At 49.0% G+C, this 19,093-nt stretch overlaps 1 protein-coding gene across 3 annotated transcripts in view; it reads right to left on the bottom strand.

Annotated features, from left to right (window-relative positions):
* The window catches only part of PDCL (phosducin like), a 200,843-nt gene extending 189,118 nt beyond the window's left edge, over positions 1 to 11,725 (bottom strand). For 2 of the 3 annotated variants that reach the window (XM_030206957.1, XM_030206959.1), the window contains exon 1: positions 11,568 to 11,725. The gene's annotated coding sequence lies outside the window, so the exon portion shown is untranslated. The remainder of the gene's footprint in view (positions 1 to 11,567) is intronic. The other variant, XM_030206958.1, reaches the window with a different exon arrangement.
* Between the last annotated feature and the right edge of the window lie 7,368 nt (positions 11,726 to 19,093).

The following is a 19,093-nucleotide window of genomic DNA, read 5'->3' as shown; positions in this document are numbered from 1 at the left end:
GTTACGTGGAGAACTCCAAGCGATTGGCAGGCTATGCTGTGGTGACAGAGGACAAGGTGATAGAAGCAAGAGCCCTGCCCCAAGGAACTTCAGCCCAGAAAGCAGAACTTGTGGCCCTCATACGAGCTCTGGAGCTAGCAGCAGGACTGGTAACCAACATTTATACTGATTCCAAGTATGCCTTCACAACTCTACATGCTCATGGAGCTTTGTATAAGGAAAAGGGACTCATAAATGCTGCAGGCCAACCTGTTAAGTATGGACCCGAAATACTTCAGCTGCTAGAGGCTGTGTGGGCACCTAAGAAGGTAGCTGTTATTCACTGCAGGGGACACCAAAGGATAGATACTCCAGTGGCCCGAGGGAACCGCCATGCTGATCGGGTGGCCAAGGAAGCTGCTCGAGGACCCCCAGCAAGTACTGTGACTCCCCTGTTCCAAATTCGACTGCAAGAATGGACGCCTATGTATACCCAAATGGAAGAGAAATGGGCTCAAGAGGAAGGTGCAGTAAGGAGACCTGATGGCTGGTTACATCTCCCTGATACCAGAGTTCTGGTGCCACGCCACCTAGCTTGGCCTGTAGTGTCTCAAGCTCATGACCTATCACACTTAGGGAAAACAGCACTAGCCCGCCTACTCAGTCGAGTAGTGGTGCTGGAAGGATTGGATAGTCTGGTTGCCACTGCCTCTGCCCGATGTACTCTTTGTGCCCAGAATAATGCTCGTCAGGGACCCCGTATTCCACCAGGAGTTCAGTCTAGGGGACTAACACCCTTTGAGTCTTTAGTTATAGACTTCACAGAAATGCCCAGGAGCGGTAGGTTCCGATACCTCTTGGTCATGGTCTGTACCTTTTCTGGGTGGGTGGAAGCATATCCTACAGTCACTGAGAAAGCCACAGAAGTAGCTCGAGCCCTCCTTAGGGATGTCATCCCCAGGTATGGATTGCCCCTTGCCACAGGTTCAGATAATGGGCCCGCCTTTGTTGAAGCTACACTTCAGGCCCTGTCCCGCGCATTGCGCATTACCTGGAAATTGCATTGTGCCTATCGTCCCCAGAGTTCAGGGCAGGTTGAGCGGGCAAACAGAACCTTGAAAAATAGCCTAGCAAAGATTTGTCAGGAAACCCAACTGAAATGGCCAGAGGCACTGCCACTAGCCCTCTTCCGCCTCCGATGCACTCCAACTAAAGGAACAGCCCTCTCTCCCTTTGAAATTGTGTATGGGAAGCCCCCAGCCATTTTGCAGGGAATTAAGGGAGACATAGGGATTTTAGGGTCTGCCCAGGTGCAGGAGCAGGTAGCCCTCTTGGGCAAGATAATTTCTGAACTTCAGTCTTATGTGAGAGAAATAAACCCTGTCCCCTTCCAGGCTCAGGTACATTCCTTCCTGCCAGGGGATAGAGTTTGGGTGAAAGACTGGAGGCTCCAGCCTTTGGGGCCCCAATGGAAAGGACCTTTTACTGTTTTGCTTTCTACCCCTGCAGCTGTGAAGGTCGCAGGGATTACTCCATGGGTCCATTGGTCTCGAATTAAGTCTGCTGACCAGACTGAGCCCAGCACGGATCAGACGGAGCCTAAACAGTGGAGAGCAGAAAGAGATCCAGCGGAGCCATTGAAGTTGCGCTTGACCCGAACCAAAGAATCTACTAGCTGAAAAGAAGGGTCAACTGCATACTGCAGGAGCTGCTGAACTTCGGCTTCACACTGAGACTCTTTCTTGCCCAGATTCTGGCTTTCTTGGAATTTGAGAGCTTGATCCTTGTCAGTTGAGGGTCTATCCCAACTGGTATAAGAACTCAAAGACTGAGAACATTATATGAGAGTAATCTGTGATTAGCACAGACTGTTGAAATATTATTGCTTAATTAGTTTGCTGTATTTGTTTTAGATTAGGAAGAAAGAAAATGTTAGTAGTTTGGATGCTTTTGTTGTTTTCTACTCCTTGCCTCCTTGTTCCTAAAACCCCAACTCGTTCCAACCTTTGGTTACACTCTGTCCAGGAACTAATTAGCCAGGCAAAGATTACTTCCCCTTGTATTGTGTGTTCCCGATTTTCTCCTTATACTACAGATGTCCCAGCTGTTCCTGTCCCTGTGCAGCTCCCAGCTCTTATACCTCCCTACTTTTCGAGTTCAGGCCCTTGGAGCCAGGATTATACTTGGTGGTCCTTTTATAATGCTACTTCCCCCTCTGACTCTTCTCTAAGGCCAGTTTTTACGTCTCCCTATCCAGCTTCTGGAGTGTTTTGTTTAACAAGAGACATCTCAACTGTTCTTCCCATTCCCTGTAACTATACTAATGTTCTCCCAGAGAAGGAGGAACCTGTGTGGGTAGTTTCTCCAGGTACTCCTATGTGTCCTACTACCATACCTGCAGATTATGACCAAGGTGATTATCTGGCTCCTAACTATACTACTGAGAAGACTATAGTGTCCCATCCTATTTTCTACTTTCATAAGTCCCCGGGGTATGAAGGGGTTGCATCATATGAGCGGTTACAATTGGGGATTGGCACCTATGGTGTACAAAGTCTCCATTTCTTCTTCGTTCCCCCTGGGATAGGGGCTCGCATTATGGGCATCCTAGTGTCCATCCTGTGCCTACATTTATTGGGAACTTTCGTCGCCCTCTCCTTGGTCATTACTGGCTCTGTGATAATGTCCTCCACATGATTCTTCCCCCCACATATGATTTTTGTGTATTGGTAACTTTGAATTATTTTCCTAAAGTTATTCCTCTTCTCAAACCACCATCCCCGCACCGCTCTAAGCGAGAGGCCTTGTCTTTACCCTCCTCCGTTGCCACAGAGGATGAGGCGATTGAATTAGCCCTCCAGTATATTAACTCTACTTATCCTCTGACTAAAAAGAGACTTGTAGCCCTTTCTGCTACGGCCTGGATTCCAATTGGGGGCCCGGTAGCGGGTATTACTGAACTAGGTATGGCTACCCAGAGACTTCAATCCCTACTTCATGTTCTAGTTCATGAGCTGAACGTGGTAGTCAATGCATTGCAGGATCAAATTAATGAATTAAGTATAGTTTCTCGGTATAACCGTATGGGTCTTGATTATCTCTTTGCAGCCCAGGGTGGCCTCTGCACAGTGCTAAATTCTTCAGAGTGCTGTACCATTGTCATAAATAGGACGCATGTAGTTAGGCATGCTATGGATAAAGTCCTACAGTTGGCCAGCCTTAATGTGGAGGATTACCGAGGAGGATTAGACCTTACCTCCTGGTGGTGGTCATTGACCTCCTGGATACGTCCCTTGTTTATTTCCCTAATAGTCTTAGTTCTAGCAGGGTTGTTGTTTTGTTTCCTGGCCTCATGTGCTTCGGCAGTATGCCGTCGGACCTTAACAAGTAGGGTAATGGTGGTTCATAAGTCTATTCCTAGTTAGGATCACTATAATCTCCAGAGTTTGAGTAGTGAGACTTATCTCTGCATAAGCTGATTTTAGTCTCAAAGGGGGGAATGAGGCAGCCATGGGCATAATATATATAAGAAATCATATTAAGGGTTAATTCTGTTTAAAGGTGCTCAAATACTATTTTAAATTCTCAGCCCTGCAAATGAAGGAATGCCAGATGGTTCAGGTTAATTACTCAATGTCTAGCTTGCCGAGCAAAAGGTTAGAAAGGTCAGAGACAGGAATTTCTCTCACCCTTGTGAATGATGAATGCTAGCTCAACATCTGTATACTGTTAGGCATACTGTAGTTTTGTAAGCAGGCATGAGCCAGACATATGACACATTGTAGTTTAAAGCTGAAATAATTTCAGAAGTTCTTGATATGTAGATTTTGTTATAAGGAGATAGCTTAGATATAGATATGGTAAAATTATGTATAATCATACCTGATAATTTTCTTTCCATTAATCATAGCTGATCAATCCATAGACTGGTTGTGTCCATCTACCAGCAGGTGGAGATAGAGAGCAAACTTTTGCCTCCCTATATGTGGTCATGTGCTGCCGGAAACTCCTCAGTATGTCGATATCAAAGCTCCATCCGCAGGACTCAGCACTTAGAGAATTACACCCACGAAGGGACACTCTGCCCAGCTCACCACCGCCGAAACGGGGGAGGGGAATTAACCCAGCTCATCCCCACACAAGTGGGGGAGGGGAATCCGTCCAGCTCATCCCCGCGGAGCGGGGGAGGGACACCACACCCGCCGATGCGGGGGGATCTGGCTTATCCTGCAACCGCAACCGCGGGAGGAGCTGACTGACCCTAACACCGCCGAAGCGGGAGGGGTACAAAGTTGCCCTACAGCCGCACGAAGCGGGAGGGAGTGCCGGCAGAATTTATGTCTCAATCCAGCCCCGTAAAACGGAGGGGAGAGGAATGCAGCAGCTCACTGTAACACAAAGTCGTCTCAACTCTTGAAGAATCCAAGTGAAAGAAGAACTTGAACACGAAGTCCTCCTGAAGTAACTGAAGGCTAAACTTGAACCTAAAATTCAACCAGAATATTAACAGTACAGATATCTGGGAGGGGCTATGGATTGATCAGCTATGATTAATGGAAAGAAAATTATCAGGTATGATTATACATAATTTTACCTTCCATATCATCAAGCTGATCAATCCATAGACTGGTGGGATGTACCGAAGCAGTACTCACCCAGGGCGGGACATAGAAATCCCTGACCTCAACACTGAAGCTCCAAACCGGGCCTCCGCCCGTGCAGCCACAGTCAAACGGTAATGCTTGGAGAATGTATGAGCCGAAGCCCACGTTGCCGCCTTGCATATCTCTTCCAAGGAGACGGATCCGGCCTCTGCCATCGAGGCCGCCTGAGCTCTCGTGGAGTGAGCCTTCAGCTGGATAGGCGGCACCTTCCCCGCGGCCACATAAGCCGCTGCAATGGCTTCCTGGACCCATCTTGCCACTGTAGGCTTAGCAGCCTGCAGACCCTTACGAGGACCTGCAAACAGGACAAACAGATGATCCGATTTCCGGAAATCATTGGTCACTTCCAAGTATCTGATGATGACTCGTCTCACATCCAGATATTCAAGAGCGGAGTACTCCTCTGGGTAGTCCTCCCTACGAAAGGAAGGGAGACAGAGCTGCTGATTCACATGGAAGCGAGAACCAATCTTGGGCAGGAAGGAAGGCACTGTGCGAATAGTCACTCCTGCCTCAGTGCACTGCAGAAAAGGCTCTCGACATGAGAGCGCCTGGAGCTCGGAAACTCTTCTGTCTGAAGTGATAGCCACCAAAAAGACTGCTTTCAACGTCAGGTCTTTCAGAGATGCCCTCGACAAGGGTTCCAAAGGCGGCTTCTGCAATGCTCTTAGCACCAGGTTGAGATTCCACGCAGGCACCACTGAGTGCAGAGGAGGGCGCAGGTGATTAACTCCCTTGAGAAAGCGCACCACATCTGGCTGCGAAGCCAGGGAAGCACCCTTCAGGCGGCCCCTGAAGCAAGCCAGAGCCGCTACCTGGACTTTAAGGGAACTGAGCGACAGGCCTTTCTCCAGACCTTCTTGCAGGAACGCCAACACTGAAGAAATTGGAGCAGTGAAGGGAGAAAGTGAGCCTGCTTCACACCATGCTGCAAAGATACTGCCAAACCCTGGCGTAAGCAGTAGAAGTAGAGCGCTTCCTCGCTCTCAGCATAGTGGCGATGACCTTGTCTGAGAAGCCCTTCTTCCTCAGACGCTGCCGCTCAATAGCCAGACCGTAAGACCAAAGGGAGAGGGATCCTCCATCACCACGGGACCCTGATGTAACAGGCCCTGCTCCACTGACAGCCGCAGAGGATCGTCGACTGAGAGCCTGAACAAGTCCGCATACCAGGGACGTCTGGGCCAATCCGGACCCACCAGGATTACCCTGCCGGGATGCTTTGCCACCCGGTCTAGCACCCTGCCCAACATGGGCCAGGGCGGGAACACATAGAGGAGCTCTTGTGTCGGCCACTGTTGGAGAAGAGCATCTACTCCCAGGGATCGAGGGTCCCGTCCTCTGCTGAAAAAGCGCGGCACTTGGCCATTGGCCGATGACGCCATCAGATCTAGGCTCGGCTGGCCCCAGCGCTTCGTGATGTCCAAGAACGCCTGAGCAGATAGTTGCCACTCTCCGGGCTCCAAGGTATGGCGACTGAGAAAGTCCGCCTGGACATTCATGACTCCGGCAATGTGGGCCGCTGAAAGCTGCTCCAGGTTCGCTTTCGCCCACTGGCAAAGACTCATAGCCTCCTTGGCTAGAGGGGCGCTCTGGTACCTCCCTGGCGGTTGATATAGGCCACAGCCGTGGCATTGTCCGACAGGACCCGTACAGGCTTCAACACGAGTACCGGGATGAACTCCAATAACACCAAGCGAATGGCTCTGAGTTCCAGGAGGTTGATAGACCACTTGCCTCTGCAGGAGACTAGAGCCCCTGCGCTGTCCTTCCCAAGCAGTGGGCTCCCCAGCCCATCAAAGAGGCGTCTGTCGTGACGACAATCCACTCCGGGGTCACCAGAGGCAATCCTGCAGACAACTTGTCTGTCTGCGTCCACCAGCTCAGCGCCTTGCGCACTGCTGGGTCCACGGGAAGGCGCACAGCATAATCCTCCGACATCGGAGTCCAGCGCAGCAGCAGAGATAGCTGTAGTGGTCTCATATGAGCCCTGGCCCAGGGCACTACTTCCATCGTGGCCGTCATAGAGCCCAACAGCTGCACGTAGTCCCAAGCCCGAATAGGAGAGGCTACTAGGAACTAGTCCACCTGAGCCTGAAGCTTGACAATCCGATTGTCTGGCAGGAACACTCTGCCCACTTGGGTGTCGAATCGAACTCCCAGATACACCAGGGACTGAGTCGGGCGCAGCTGGCTCTTCTTCCAGTTGATGATCCATCCCAGGGAGCTCAAAAGAGCAACTACCCGGTCCATAGCTTTGCCGCACTCTGCATAAGAGGGGGCTCGGATCAACCAGTCGTCCAGATAAGGATGGACTTGTACTCCTTCCTTTAGCAGGAAGGCCGCTATGACCCCCATTACTTTGGAAAAGGTCCGCGGAGCAGTAGCCAACCCGAAAGGGAGGGCTCTGAACTGGAAGTGTCGTCTCAGGACTGTAAAACGCAGAAAGCGTTGGAGAGGAGGCCAGATGGGAATATGCAGGTACGCTTCCTTGATGTCCAAGGAAGCCAAGAACTCTCCTGCCTTCACTGCCGCTATAACAGAGCGGAGAGTCTCCATGCGAAAGTGCCTCACTTTCCAGGCCCGATTGACCCCTTTGAGGTCGAGGATAGGCCGGACAGAACCTCCTTTCTTTGGAACCACAAAGTAAATGGAGTAACGTCCCTTGCCAATCTGATTTTTTGGCACCGGAACGACCGCACCCAGGCGGATCAGGTTGACCAAGGTCTGCTGCACTACCACAGCTTGACCGGAGACTTGCAGGGAGAGAGTACAAACCCGTCTCTTAAGGGTTGGCAGAACTCTAGCTTGTAGCCGTCTCTGATGACTTCCAGCACCCACGCGTCTGAAGTTATAGTGGTCCACTCGCCCAGAAACGAGGACAGCCGTCCTCCAATCTGCACTGGGGCATGGACCAAGGCCCCGTCATTGGGTACGAGACCCTGGGGGAGGACCGGAGGGAGCACCTCCGGGACGGCGGTCTCTGCGAAAGGAATGCTGCTTGGGGGAGAAATTCCTCTTGAAGGAAGAGGGGGCAGAGGAACCCGACTTGCCCGGGCGGTATGGAGGTATCGGGACGAGTACTAACCCGAGCCCTGACCTCTGGTAATTTCTTGCCCTTAGACGTGCCGAGATCGGTCACGATTTTGTCCAGCTCGACCCCAAAGAGCAGCTTGCCTTTAAAAGGCAATCTAGCCAGGCGGGATTTAGAGGCGTGGTCAGCAGACCAATGTTTCAGCCAAAGCCACCGCCGCGCAGAGACTGTCTGAGCCATGCCTTTAGCTGAGGCTCTCCAGACATCATACAGCAAGTCTGCCAAATAGGCTAAGCCCGATTCCAGGGCCGGCCAATCAGCCCTCAAGGAATGATCCGAGGGGGAAGCCCGCTGCACCATAGTCCGGCACGCCCTGGCCACATAGGAGCCGCAAACTGAGGCCTGCAAACTTAAAGCAGCTGCCTCCAAGGACGACCTTAAGGCCGCCTCCAATCTTCTGTCTCGGGCGTCCTTTAGGGCCGTGCCACCTTCCACCGGCAACGCCGTTTTCTTAGTCACCGCAGTGATTAAAGAATCCACGGTATGCCACAGATAGGCCTCACGTTCACTCACAGCCAAAGGATAGAGGCGGGACATAGCCCTAGCCACTTAAGGCTCGTTTCCGGGACATCCCATTGAGCCGCAATTAAGGTGTGCATGGCATCATGCACGTGGAAGGTTCTAGGCGGGCGCTTCGTCCCCAGCATAATGGCAGAGCCAACAGGGGCTGAGGGAGAGACGTCCTCCGGAGAGGAAATCTTCAAAGTGTCCATGGCCTGTAACAACAGGTTGGGCAAATCCTCTGGGCTAAAAAGCCGCGCTGCAGAGGGGTCATCCGCTCCATCCGAGCGGGGATCTATCTCCTCCAAGGAATCCGCAAAGGATCGTTGGGAGACCTCAGACACGCTGCCCTCATCTACATCGGAGGAGACAAAAGTCCTCCAAGGCCTGGAAATCAACCCGAGGGCGTTTACCTCTGGGAACCTCAACCTCTTTATCAGAAGAGGGAGCAGGGGCAGCGTTTTGCATGAGGAAAGCCTGATGCAGCAGCAAAACAAACTCGGGGGAGAAACCCCCCAGACTGTGCACTTCCGCAGCCTGGGCAACAGCCCTAGACGCACTCTCAACCGGCGCTCGCAATAGCGGGGGAGAGACATGCTGCGCATCCAAAATGGCGTCCGGCGCGAAACTCCGTGAAGGAGCCACGCGGGAAGAACGGCGCTTAACTTTAGCCGCTTTTGTGCCGTCGCCCAAATTAAGGGCGTTCATGGCATTAATGTCTCCAACCTCAAGGGCGGCCCCAAAGAAGCCGTCCGAGCTGCGTGGCCGGCCAAGATGGCGGAGGCGAGGAGCGGGGGATGGGCGTTTATGGCGGGAAAAAACCGCCACGCCGGAGGAACGACCGGGACATTCATCGGTCACTAAACTATCACCCATCAAGGGCGAATCAGGTTGTAAAACCCCCGCATCCCCTCTAGAAGCGCTCCAGCGATCCGGGGAGCGACCCTTTGCGCCCTCGCCCTCCGACGCCATTGCCACGAGGAGAAGAATCGGGGAACCCCCTGCCCGCTATAAAAAGGTAAAATTACCTGCTTGCCGCTCCGAGCTGTAACGAACTGGTGTCCCAGTGAGTAGCTGCAATGAACGTTTAAAGAAACGTCGAATTAAACGCCTTTAAAGACGTTTAAAAATATATATTTTTTTTTTTTTTAAACGGAGCCAGCGGGAGGGGGGAGAAAAGGAGGGACCTGGCACCACCAGGTTTGCACTTGCTCAAAAGAGCCCTCAACCCCAGGCCTCAACAAAACCTAAGGATTAGGCTTGGAGGCCTAGCCAGAGCTGCTGCTGTGTGTGACCACCACCTGCTGAGATAGAGAACATACTGGGGAGTTTCCGGCAGCACATGACCACATATAGGGAGGCAAAAGTTTGCTCTCTATCTCCACCTGCTGGTAGATGGACACAACCAGTCTATGGATTGATCAGCTTGATGATATGGAAAGAGACCATTATAAGTATGTAGAATATGTTTTATAAGGATGCTTATTTTAGAATATGTTTTATTCTGTAATTTCTATGTAGAATATTTGTTCAATTCTTTGTCTGACTTTCTAAGCAAGGACTGCAGTGAAGAGGCCAACATGTGTTTTGACTTATCTGCAGTTCTGGCTGGTTCAATGTATAAGCTGATAGGTGAAAAAGGTCAGGACTAGTCAGCTCTCTTCTCCTTGATTAATTATAGGTAAAATGTAGAAATGGTCTTGAAAGTAATAACCCGATATGTATGCCATTAAGTAAGATTGGCCCTTGACCCACCCCTTTAATGAATGCCAGAGTTTAGTTAGCAGTTAGTACTAGGAATATGAGAAATCAATCATAATAACATGTAAGAGACTGGAGCCCAAATGTCTGGTGTAAGGGGCCCCAGGTCACAGGTCAGTTTAGGATGTCTGGAACCTATGTAACTGATATTTGTATAGAGCTGATTGGTTGAGGCAAGGTAATCAATCTATTCCTTAACCAATTGGAGAGTAAGGGGGCTAGGCTAGGCTAGATAGAACTGTATTTAAGTGGGAGAAGAAGCAGTTTACGTCAGAAGGAGCTCAGAAGAAAGAGAAGGACAGAAGGAACAGACAGAAGAAGGAGAAGACAGCATAAGAAGAGAAGCAGCTGAGACAGAAGCCACAAAGACACAGAGAGCTGAGAGAGAGACAAAGAGAGCTGAGAAAGAGAAGAAAAGAGCTAGAACTGATGTCCTACTGTGTTTGCTGGCAAATAAAGAAGATTTCTCTCTCATTCTGGTGTGTGCTGTCTGACTCCTTAAGTATCATAAATTCATGCATCAATTCCTGCAACATTCTCACTGAAATCTGGCCATCTGAACTGTATAAAAGCACAGTGAAGAAAAATGAGCACAAACTACAGAAATTATAATTGCTGTTTCTAGCTACAATAATTTTTGAAGTTGTTATAGTGATATTCAATTATGTCTTTTCTCCTCCACCTTATAAGGCATTGCCTTTCCAACAAAAACAGCTTTAGACTTGTTACAGATGGACCAACAATAAAGATAGCCAACGTGAATGCAGCAGCTCATAGGTTTGATTGCTGTTTTGAGTGAACGGCAATGACGGCTGCGCGGGGGAGTGGAAACAGAGATTAATCAAATGGCTTCCTAGTTTACAGTGGACTAGATAGGCTCACTTCCACTCCAGTATATTAAATCTCCAAGATACGCCACGTAAAGGGGATTACAGAACCGCAGCGCTGGGTTATGCCTGGTGATCGCTGCATACTGTAAGCAGCGACGGCCGTCAAAACAAAAAAAACGCTCCTTCTACTACTACTACAAATCATTTCTATAGCGCTACCAGTCGTACGCTAAACTTTCATTTAAACATCGAGAACGCTAGATCCCGCTAAGTCACGCCCTCTGTGACGTAACGGGGCCTCACAACTTTCAAGGAGGACAAGATTGCTACGCAAATACGAGGGTCTCAGAGAGTAATCTTCAGCATTAATTACATCAACAGTCTTCTTTAAAAAAAAAAAAAAAAAATTGGGGAGAATATATGTAAAACGTCCGTATCTAAACATCTGGGCAAAGAAAAAATTTACTTTTAAAGGGTTTTTTTTTAATTGAATCCGTGAGGATCCCGCTATATCCGTCTTTTACCTTTTGCCGTTATCTTTTCTCTAAGAAAGATCCCCGATTATTTATCATTTCTTCATATATGCGTGCAGTCTCAACATATTCTGAAACCATTCCCAAACATACCAAGTCACATGCCGAACGCCGCTCTTCACACCCTTTAAAGACCAAAAACTCTCCTCTTCACCCACAGTCCAACATCTCTCCCTCCACTCCCCTACCCTCACCCACGTTGTACCTTCAAAAATTATATTTCAGGTCACCGACAGGGGCAACAGTTCCCGGAAAAAAATTCACTTCTGCAGCGTTCCAAATTCAGACCCCTCACTGACTCAACTTCTTTCTTTCTCTGCCTGAAACAGGATGTCGCGTCAGCAGCAGGCGAAGCCATCAACGAGGTTAGATTGAGAACAAGAGCGTCACGAGACGAGGCTTGATACGAAGCAAGGAGATTTGGTTGGCATGACATCAAAAAGTTGAAGCAACTTTGGGCTTATCTACGTTTCCCAGCCGTCGTTCCGTCCGTGTGCACTCAAAAAACAAACCAAGTACATGAGCTGCTTCAGCCATGTTGTCGTTCTTTATTGTTGGTAGCATTTATTATTTAATCTCACTTATATTTTCAAACATGCCACCTTGTGCACCATACGGATGTACAGAGAGGAAGTATAATAACGGAATAACTTTACATATTGTGTAGTAATATATCTTTTCGTGAGCAGGCATGGAGCTAATGTGTTTAAACTTTTTTATTCTGACACCAGTGGCCAGAAGGCAATTTTTGAGTTGGGCCAACAGGTTGGGTGGATGGGTACTAGAGAAACACCTGCCACCTGCTATGCCCTGCCCAAGTCCCTACTCCTACCGCACACTGACTTACCCCACTCCCAATAACTTCAATGGGAGTAGCAGTGCTAGCCTCTGTGGCTGCAGGCCACATTGAGAGCTAGGAGCAGTGGCATAGCTAGGGTAGTTGACACCCGGGGCCGGTCATTTTTTAACACCCCCCCATAGGCGCCCCGTATAGGATGCTTGCCCAATCGTGGACTTCCGACTTCCCCTTGGCGCAGCACTTTTTGCAGCTCTGGACAGGCACTGGCTCTTCCTCCTTCCTTCCTTCCTTGGTTGGGTCCCGCTTTCGGCTCCCCGATCGGCAGCCCCCCTGCGCGTTTTAACCTTTACTTGTTGCAGGAATTACCACTATTGTCAGCAGAATCTGTGGTACTTCAGGAGTCAAACAGCACACACCAGAATGAGAGAGAAATCTTCTTTATTTGCCAGCAAACAAAGTAGGACATCAGCACTAAGTCTCTTCTTCTCTTTCTCAGCTCTCTGTGTCTTGTGGCTTCTGTCTGTCCTCTTCAGTTCTCTTCTCTCCTTCTTCTCAGCTCCTTCTTCTGACGTAAGCTGCTTCTGCTCCCAGTTATATACAGTTCTAACCCCCTCCTAGCCCCCCTGACTTTCCAGATGGTAAGGAATAGATTGATTACCTTGTCTGAACCAATCATCTGTATACATTTATTTCCAAAATATCAGTTACATAGGTTTGATATTTTCTAAACTGACCTATGACCTGGGGCCTCTCACACTAGACAATGGGGCACCAGAACTCTTGCATTTTATTATTATTCACATAATCAGTTTCCCAATCAACTTCATACTAACTTAGGTTCATTGAGGGGCTAAGGGGCCAGTCTTACATTTTGCTATAATCCATCAAGGAAGTAAGTTGACTTTTCCTGACCTCCTTCACCTATTAGCTTCATACATTGAACTAGCTAGGACTGTGGATAATTCAAACCAGATGATGACCTTTTCAACTGCAGTCTTACTTGAAAAGTCAGGCAAAGATATAACACTGGATTCAAAAGATATTCTACATAGAATTATTAATTACACAGAATAAAACATATTCTAAAATAAGCAGAAATCAAAATTCCTTATAAGACATAATCTACATCTATCAAGAACTTCTTAAATCTAACTATTTTCTTCTAACTAGCATTTTAAACTAATCCTGTAAACTACAATATGCCTTGCTTTGCTGATCCCCTCAAGATTTAATGGCCTCCAGATGTGGTAAAATAATATCTATGAACTAGCCTTAACCATCCATCACTCACAAGGGGTCAAAGAAAGTTTCTCTCTCTGACCTTTCTAACCTGTAGCCCAGCAAAAGTTAGACTTCTAAATAATCTAAACCAGATGACATTCCTCCATCACTTGCAGGACTGAAGAGTTAGAATTAACAAATATGATTTTTCTCTGCCCATGCTGCCTCATTCCCCCCTTTGAGACTAAAATCAGCTTATGCAGAGATAAGTCTCACAACTCAAACTCTGGAGACTATAGTGATGCCAACTCCATACCTCCTCTTGGGGCATAACGTCTAGGAATAGGCTTGTGAATCACCATTACCCTACTCGTTAAGGTCCTACGGCATACTGCCGAAGCACATGAGGCTAGGAAACAAAACAACAATCCTGCTAAAACTAAGACTATTAGGGAAATGAACAAGGGACGTATCCATGAGGTCAATGACCACCACCAGGAGGTAAGGTCTAATCCTCCTCGGTAATCCTCCACATTAAGACTAGCCAACTGTAGGACTTTATCCATGGCATGCCTAACTACATGCGTCCTATTTATGACAATGGTACAGCACTCTGAAGAATTTAGCACTGTGCAGAGGCCACCCTGGGCTGCAAAGAGGTAGTCAAGGCCCATACGGTTATACCGAGAAACTACACTTAATTCATTAATTTGATCCTGCAATGCATTGACTACCACGTTCAGCTCATGAACTAAAACATGGAGTAGGGACTGATGTCGCCGGGTAGCCATGCCTAGTTCAGTGATACCCGCTACCGGGCCCCCAATTGGAATCCAGGCCGTAGCAGAAAGGGCCACAAGTCTCTTTTTAGTCAGAGGATAAGTAGAGTTGATGTACTGGAGGGCTAATTCAATCGCCTCATCCTCTGTAGCAACGGAGGAGGGTAAGGACAAGGCCTCTCGCTTAGAGCGGTACGGGGATGGTGGCCTGAGAAGAGGAATAACTTTAGGAAAATAATTCAAGGTTACCAATACACAAAAATCATACGTGGGGGGAAGAATCATGTGGAGGACATTATCACAGAGCCAGTAATGACCAAGGAGAGGGTGAGGAAAGTTCCCAATAAATGTTGGCTCAGGCTGGACAAGGTACTTAGGATGCCCATAGTGCGAGCCCCTATCCCAGGGGGAACGAAGACGAAATGGAGACTTTGCACACCATAGGTGCCAATCCCCAATTGTGACAGGCTGCTCATTTGTTATTAACTCTTCATACCCCGGGGACTTATGAAAGTAGAAAATAAGCCAGGACACTATAGTCCTCTCAGTGGTACGCTTAGGAGCCAGATAATCACCTGGGTCATAATCTGCAGGTACAGTAGTAGGGCACATAGGAGTACCTGGAGAGACTACCCACACAGATTCCCCCTTCTCTGGGAGAACATTGGTATAGTTACAGGAAATGGGAAGAACAGTTGAGATGTTTCTTGTTAAACAAAACACTCCAGAAGCTGGATAGGGAGACGTAAAAACTGGCCTTAGAGAAGATTCAGAGGGGGAGGTAGCATTATAAAAGGACCACCAAGTATAATCCTGGCTCCAAGGGCCTGAACTCGAAAAGTAGGGAGGTATAAGAGCTGTAAGCGGCACAGGGACAGGAACAGCTGGGACATCTGTGGTATAAGGAGAAAATCGGGAACACACAATACAAGGGAAGTAATCTTTGCCTGGCTAATTAGTTCCTGGACAGAATGTAGCCAAAGGTTGGAGCGAGTTGGGGTATTAGGAACAAGGAGGCAAGGAGTAGAAAACAACAAAAGCACCCAAACTACTAACATTTTCTTTCTTCCTAATCTAAAACAAATACAGCAAACTAATTAAGCAATAATATTCCAACAGTCTGTGCTAATCACAGATTACTCTAATATAATGTTCTCAGTCTTTGAGTTCTTATACCAGTTGGGATAGAACCTCAACTGACAAGGATCAAGCTCTCAAATTCCAGGAAAGCCAGAATCAGGCAAGAAAGAGTCTCAGTATGGAGCCAAAGTCCAGCAGCTCCTGCGGTATGCAGTTGACCCTTCTTTTCAGCTAATAGATTCTTTGGTTCGGGTCAAGCGCAACTTCAATGGCTCCGCGGGATCACTTTCTGCTCTCCACTGTTTAGGCTCCGTCTGGTCAGCAGACTTGATTCGAGACCAGTGGACCCATGGAGTTATCCCTGCGACCTTCACAGCTGTAGGGGTAGAAAGCAAAACAGTAAAAGGTCCTTTCCACCGGGGCTCCAAAGGCTGGAGCCTCCAGTCTTTCACCCAAACTCTATCCCCTGGCAGGAAGGAATGTACCTGAGCCTGGAAGGGGACAGGGTTTATTTCTCTCACATAAGACTGAAGCTCAGAAATTATCCTGCCCAAGAGGGCTATCTGGTCCTGCACCTGGGCAGACCCTAAAGTCCCTATATCTCCCTTAATTCCCTGCAAAATGGCTGGGGGCTTCCCATACACAATTTCAAAGGGAGAGAGGGCTGTTCCTTTAGTTGGGGTGCATCGGAGGCGGAAGAGGGCTAGTGGCAGTGCCTGTGGCCATTTCAGTTGGGTTTCCTGACAAATCTTTGCTAGGCTATTTTTCAAGGTTCTGTTTGCCCGCTCAACCTGCCCTGAACTCTGGGGACGGTAAGCACAATGCAATTTCCAGATAATGCGCGGGACAGGGCCTGAAGTGTGGCTTCAACAAAGGCGGGACCATTATCTGAGCCTATGGCAAGGGGCAGTCCATACCTGGAGATGACATCCCTAAGGAGGGCTCGAGCTACTTCTGTGGCTTTCTCAGTGACTGTAGGGTATGCTTCCACCCACCCAGAGAAAGTGCAAACCATGACCAAGAGGTATCGGAGCCTACCGCTCCTGGGCATTTCTGTGAAGTCTATGACTAGGGACTCAAAGGGTGTTAGTCCTCTGGACTGAACTCCTGGTGGAATACGGGGTCCCTGACGAGCATTATTCTGGGCACAGAGAGTACATCGGGCAGAGGCAGTGGCAACCAGACTATCCAATCCTTCCAGCACCACTACTCGACTGAGTAGGCGGGCTAGTGCTGTTTTCCCTAAGTGTGACAAGTCATGAGCTTGAGACACTACAGGCCAAGCTAGGTGGCGTGGCACCAGAACTCTGGTATCAGGGAGATGTAACCAGCCATCAGGTCTCCTTACTGCTCCTTCCTCTTGAGCCCATTTCTCTTCCGTTTGGGTGTACATAGGCGTCCATTCTTGCAGTCGAATTTGGAACAGAGGGGTCACAGTACTTGCTGGGGGTCCTCGAGCAGCTTCCTTGGCCACCCGATCAGCATGGCGGTTCCCTCGGGCCACTGGAGTATCTATCCTTTGGTGTCCCCTGCAGTGAATGACAGCTACCTTCTTAGGTGCCCAAACGGCCTCTAGCAACTGAAGTATTTCAGGTCCATACTTAACAGGTTGGCCTGCGGCATTTATGAGTCCCTTTTCCTTATACAAAGCTCCATGAGCGTGTAGAGTTGTGAAGGCATACTTGGAATCAGTATAAATGTTGGTCACCAGTCCTGCTGCTAGCTCCAGAGCTCATATGAGGGCCACAAGTTCTGCTTTCTGGGCTGAAGTTCCTTGGGGCAGGGCTCTTGTTTCTATCACCTTGTCCTCTGTCACCACAGCATAGCCTGCCAATCGCTTGGAGTTCTCCACGTAACTGCTTCCATCTGTGAAATAAATTACATCTGGGTCCCTCCAAGGAACATCTTTAAGATCTGGTCGACTGGAGTACACTTCATCCATGGTTTGGATACAGTCATGATCCGGTGGTCCCTCAGATGCTGGCAAAAGAGTGGCGGGATTGAATGTAGCCACTGTTTCCAGGTGTATCCGTGGATTCTCACATAAGCTGGCTTGGTACTTAACCATGCGGCTATTTGTAAACCAGTGGTTGCCCTTGTACTCCATGAGGGTGAGAACTGCGTGGGGGACTTTAACAACCAGTTCTTGCCCCAAGGTCAACTTATCAGCTTCCTGGACCAGTAAGGCTGTTGCTGCAATAGCCCTCATGCAGGCTGGCCATCCTTTAGCCACTCCATCCAGCTGTTTAGACAGGTATGCAACAGGCCTCTGCCAGGATCCCATCATCTGGGTCAGCACACCCAGAGCAACCCCCTGTCGCTCGTGGACATACAGTGAGAAAGGTTTCTCTACATCAGGAAGGCCTAACGCAGGGGCTTGGAGTAGGGCTTTCTTTATGGCTATGAAGGATTGTTGAGCAATAGGTCCCCATTCAAATGGTTCCTTTTCACCCCCCTTTGTGGCCTGGTAAAGGGGTTTCGCCATCAGTGCAAAATTCGGAATCCAAATTCTGCAGAATCCGGCTGCTCCCAGAAATTCCCTAACTTCCCTTCTGGACTTGGGTTGGGGAATTGCAGCAACTGCTTGCTTCCTACTGACATCCAGTCTCCGACTTCCCTGGGAAATGCAGAAGCCCAGATACTTCACTTCTGACTGACAGAGTTGGACCTTCGAGCGTGAGACCTTATAACCTGCATCCAAGAGCAACTCCAGCAATTCTCTGGTAGCCTCAAAACACTCTTCCTGGGTCACTGCTGCAATCAGGAGGTCATCTACATACTGGAGTAAAACTCGCCTGGAAGGCTCAGATTTAAAAATCTTAAGGTCTTGTCCTAGGGCAGTCCCAAAAATGGTGGGGGAATTCTTGAACCCCTGTGGCAGGCGGGTCCAGGTATACTGAAGCTTCCGTCCTGTTATTGGGTTTTCCCATTGAAAGGCGAAAAGCAGTTGACTGGCGGGGGCCACCCGAATACAAAAGAAGGCATCTTTTAGGTCCAGTGTTGTAAAATGGGTAGCTCCAGAAGGTATCAATCCAAGCAGGACATATGGATTAGGCACTACAGGGTGTAATGAAATAGTGGATTTGTTGACCACTCGTAAGTCTTGGACTGGCCGGTAGTCCTCAGTCCCTGGCTTCTGAACTGGCAACAGTGGCGTATTCCATGGAGACTGGCAAGGTCGAATAATTCCATGGGATAACAGACGATTCAGATGTGCTTGAATCCCTTCCAGAGCCTTTCTGGGAATTGGGTATTGGCGAAGATGGATTGGCCGGGCACTTGGAAGTAAATCTACATGGACAGGAGGAATATTTCGGGCCAACCCTGGGGGATTATCTTCTGCCCATACCCCATTGACCTGGAAACTGTCGGCCAGGGATAGGTCAACTTGGCCCTGCGACTGATGCAGCCGCCATTCTTCTTCAAGAGGGCAGCAGAAACTCAATATACCTTTAGGGCTGGATGTCGGGGGCCGAAAGGAGACTGAAGTCTGGCCATCAGAGTCAAAGGAAATTTGGGCCCTAAGCTTGGACAGCAGGTCCCGGCCTAACAAAGGGATTGGACAGTCTGGCATATACAGGAGTTCATGAGTGACTGTGTGTGAGCCTAATTGGCATCTACGGGTCGTCAGGAAGGGCCTCCGGTTCTGCACCCCCGTGGCTCCCACCACTCGGACAGTTTTTCCAGACACAGGCGCTAATTGCTCCGTCACAACAGAATGTTCAGCTCCTGTATCAATCATAAATGGAATTGAGCGGCTCCCTATAGTTAACTTGACCATGGGTTCCTGGGAGCCCAGTTTGTAGGAACCCGGTCTGTCCTATTCATCCCATTCTGCCATCTCAGCTATCC

The sequence above is a fragment of the Microcaecilia unicolor genome, chromosome 6 (genome assembly GCF_901765095.1).
Source record: "Microcaecilia unicolor chromosome 6, aMicUni1.1, whole genome shotgun sequence".
NCBI lineage: Eukaryota > Metazoa > Chordata > Amphibia > Gymnophiona > Siphonopidae > Microcaecilia > Microcaecilia unicolor.
This window is presented reverse-complemented; position numbering and strand designations above follow the sequence as displayed.